Below are 4,331 nucleotides of genomic sequence, written 5' to 3' on the forward strand. Positions count from 1 at the left end.
TTTATGTCTCACTTGTGCTGTGATTACTTAAAACACATCGAAAGCTTCACAATTAAAAACAAACAGTGCATCTGCTAACGTTGGGTTGGCAATTATAATATACATGAATGTAGGGCTGCACAATATATCGTTTTAGCATCGATATTGCAATATGATCATTCGCAATAGTCACATATAACAATATGACAATGTTGAGTCTGGATTATAATTCATCATTTTCATCTGTTCCTGAGTTCTGTGATTGTATATTGCCCTTAAATACATTTAGGCATAACAAATTGTACTATTTGTAACCTTAACAACGATTAATCTTATTGAAATATTTTTATTTTTTATCATTCAGTTACTGTGCTTGAACATCGTTAGACTTGGAAAACGACAAAACACTTTTTCAATTGTATATTTTTCTTGATTGTATTCATTGATTGTTATGCATGAAAATACAATAAATGCAAATACAGAAATGCTCTGTGAATAGCACAGACAACAACAATAATAATATATTTATCATTAATAAATTATAACTTTGATAATGATTATTTATTAAGAGCTTTTCTTAGACTCAAATCGCTTACAGAAGCATCAAATCCACAATAAAGAAACAAATGAAAATGTGTCGGGGATCTCAAAAAGTTTATATATAGTATATTAGATTTTATGGAGATGCACTCCCACTACAGAATCATCACGATTTATCTAGCATTATAAATTATGTCCAAGTACAGATATTAAGTCATTTAAGTCGTTTATTTTGATAACTGTGAACAAATTCTACAATGGATTTTTATTATTGTTAACTATTGTATAAATAACCTATGAATCCTCACTTTTGAAGTCTTTCCGATATTTCTTTGTAAAACGTGAACAAGGAAAGAAGTAGAGAAGATTAGATGGACATTGTCGCTTATGCTTGGTGAAACTTTGTATTAGGCTACTTTCTCTTTCACTTGGGTTCTTCAGCTGACTGAGAAGAAATCACGTGACTGCACTGCAAGTCAAAGCAAATAAACGCGAGAGTAGTGAACAAGCACCAGACTTTGAATTGGATTTAATTTCTATTTTCTTTTAAATATTTTGAGCATATTGCAGTTTTACGTCTCTGGTGAACTGCATCGACTTTTCCGAAACAGATCGTTTTTACAGCTCTCTTGTCTGAATGTTTATTTTCGCTTTGTGTTTAACGTTAACGTACTCACAAAATATTCTGTTGCTGGACAGAAATGCTTTTGGATACAGAGGCGATGTTTATTACGACAGAATAAGGATTTGGGTTTTTTATTCTTCAATAAATTATTGCCCTAAAAAGGTAAGTCAATTTGTTTGTGCTGTTTGAGAAAAGGTAAAGAGTAAACCGTAATATAATGGACATTGGTGATTTTGGAGATATGTGACACGTCAATAACATAGACATAACCTCAACATGCATATAGTGTATAACCTATATAAAGCCCATTAAGTGAAATGCCTAATTTATTTTTATAATGCGATATCTACTTCTAAAATTAACACTTGCTGTATTTGCTGGGCTATGTAGTACACAAGAATATGTATCAGGATATTTTTTTTATTATGATTATTAATATTTTTCAAGGTCTTGATTGCAAAGAAAGACTATCCATAAATTAAATAGCATACTTCCGCGTTGAACGATGAGCTTAATTTCACTTTCATTTTTGCACGCCCTCAAAAGTTGTTTCAAATATTGCTGGTGTTATCCTTTAAAACAAACGGCACTTTGACAGGTTATGATGTTTTATTTTCTGACCCAGATATCATCAGAATTAATAGATAGACTGGGGGTTCTATGGTTTTGGGGGCAGATAGCCCTAAAAGGTGTTTTACTTTTAAATTTTTAATGTCAAATTTCTCAAGCCAATTAAGTAAATTGCTATAACTGAGGCATTTACTTGTTTCAGTTCTGCAATGGAGTTCACAGATGAAGAGAAACTCTGGCTGCAAAGATTATCTGCTGAAGTAAGATGCTTTTTGTTCCTTATATATTTTGTGTTTTAATTAAGATAATATTCCGTCAAACCGTAAAACACCACAAACAAAAAAATGCTGAAATCGCATTTTGAATAATAATAATAATAATAATAATAATAATAATAATAATAATAATTAATAATAATAATAATAATAATAATAATTATTATTATTATAACAACAAATTATTATTATTATCACCGACAACAACAATAATATTGATAAATAAATAAATAAATAAATACATAAAAAACATAAATAAATAAACAAAAAATCTGTTTATTGGCCATGTGGTGGCAGTGTAGCACATTTAATATTTTTCTTGCCATTTAAATTAAAGCCTCTGTGTTTTACTTATTTACTGTAGATACCTGAAGGAAATGAACTCACTTCAAACGAAAAGCAGTTCTGGGAGAAAGCAAAGCCAGAGACTGAATTTCTTGGCCAGTATTTCCAGACAATGGCCTCTATACGATTTGGACTGAATGATTTAGGCAGCACGGCCACAGCCATGAAGAACCCTGTTCATCAGAGAAGCTGCATCGCTTCACCATGTGGATAATCGCCAAACACCAAGAGGAGGACATATTTTCTTTTGGTTATCTAACATAACATTCAGACTCCAATAATTCAAATATGAATAAAAAAATCAGCATATAATGGTGAAAGCAGAGTAGCTTTTGGCACTTTGTAATTAAGATCGGTTTTGATGATCATCTCCAGCATTCTTACCTCAATAACAATTTATTGGTGCCTGTCAGGTTTTGTTTTGTAAAGTATGTACTACAAGATGATGTGACAACAGTGTAAAATGTGTTTTCTCAGTTAAAGCTTCACTTTAAAAAAATTCAATAAAAATCTTATTTTAAGGCAACAAACTTCAGTTGTTTTAAGATGACTCAACTTTCAACCCAATTGCTGCACTTGACTCGATTTAAGTTGAGTTAACTCAAATGTCCTGAAGTTTGTTACCTTAACTTTAAGTTGAGTCAACTTTTTTACAGTGTAGTTCACCCCAAAAATGAGTATTTACTCGTTATTTTCCCTACTCAAGTGGTTCTAAACTTTTTAAATTTCTTTCTTCTGTTAAAGACAAAACAAAATATTCAGAATGTTAGGAAAAAATTGCCATTGACATCCAAAGAAGGAACAAAAAATACTTCTTCATACACTCTTCATGGTGTCTTCCTTTGCGTTCGACAGAAGAAAGAAACTCAAACAGGTTTGGAACAACAGGGGCAGTAAATATGACTTTTTTTTTGGGGGGGTGGACTATTTCTGCATGCATGCTCTTTTATTGTAGTAATTGTAATAATTTATTGTAGTAATATTGCTTAATTTTATTTTTTCTTTGGGATGTAAAAATGGTGCTCTGTTCTGATGCACAAAGGTGAACCTAAAAGACAGAACTTTGGTTTTAACATGCCTAGGGATAAAAAGCATCTCTACCTCACTCCTATTACAGTAAATGCAGTATATTTAATATACAATCTTTACACACACACACACACACACACACACACACACACACACACCAAAATAACAATATAGAAGAGTACTTTTAGTGTACATTGTTGTTTATTTTGATGATCTGTATATGAGAAGCTTTTACCTAAATACCTGTGCACGATCTGCATTTCTACATTCATCATAAAATGATTAAGCTGTGATTGTGTACGCACGAGTATGTATAATGTATAATATATGGATTAATAAAAAATATATAACAATTAGTTGTAAAATCCATTTCTGATTTCTGAGCATTTTGTTTTTTTTTAGTTTAGTTTGGTTTACTCTGACCCATCAGAAGTATGAATTACAAATTAATATGATATTTACATGGCAGTTGTGCCTTGTTTATATTTTGTTTTTGCCTACAGGAAATGAATTATAAAAATGTACAGCATTTGCAATTACATTTCTGTAATCTGTTAACAAAATATAGTTGTTTCCAAGCAACACAGCTTTGTCACTGTCAATGTCAATTTTGTTTATATAGCACTATTAAACACAAGAAAAGGTTGACCATTGTGGTGCACATTACAAATAACAAAGAGGAAGACTATACAATTTCAACTAAAACACACAATTCTCACTGATAAAATGCCAAATCAAAAAGGTACGTTGTTAGCCAGGGGCGGACTTTACCAATAAGCAAGGTGAGCAGCCTTAGGGCTCCAGGGAAATTGGGGGCCCCCACCGATGACGAGGTCTTTTAAATGTTTTATATCATTCTAAAATCTGCCTATAATCATTAGGATTTTAACGTTGTTACTTCTTTTATAAACCGTGGACCACAATGGATAGTGGAACGTTCCTTCTATACTAAACATGCAAATATAAAT

At 31.5% G+C, this 4,331-nt stretch overlaps 1 long non-coding RNA gene across 1 annotated transcript; it reads left to right on the forward strand.

The window, feature by feature from the left end:
• The first annotated feature begins 1,032 nt into the window (after positions 1 to 1,032).
• On the forward strand, positions 1,033 to 2,852 carry LOC103911103 (uncharacterized). The gene is made up of 3 exons (XR_661699.5): positions 1,033 to 1,306; positions 1,917 to 1,974; positions 2,354 to 2,852. It is a non-coding gene; the product is annotated as an uncharacterized lncRNA (long non-coding RNA).
• Positions 2,853 to 4,331: the final 1,479 nt, after the last annotated feature.

The sequence above is a fragment of the Danio rerio genome, chromosome 5, assembly GCF_049306965.1.
Source record: "Danio rerio strain Tuebingen ecotype United States chromosome 5, GRCz12tu, whole genome shotgun sequence".
Classification (NCBI taxonomy): domain Eukaryota; kingdom Metazoa; phylum Chordata; class Actinopteri; order Cypriniformes; family Danionidae; genus Danio; species Danio rerio.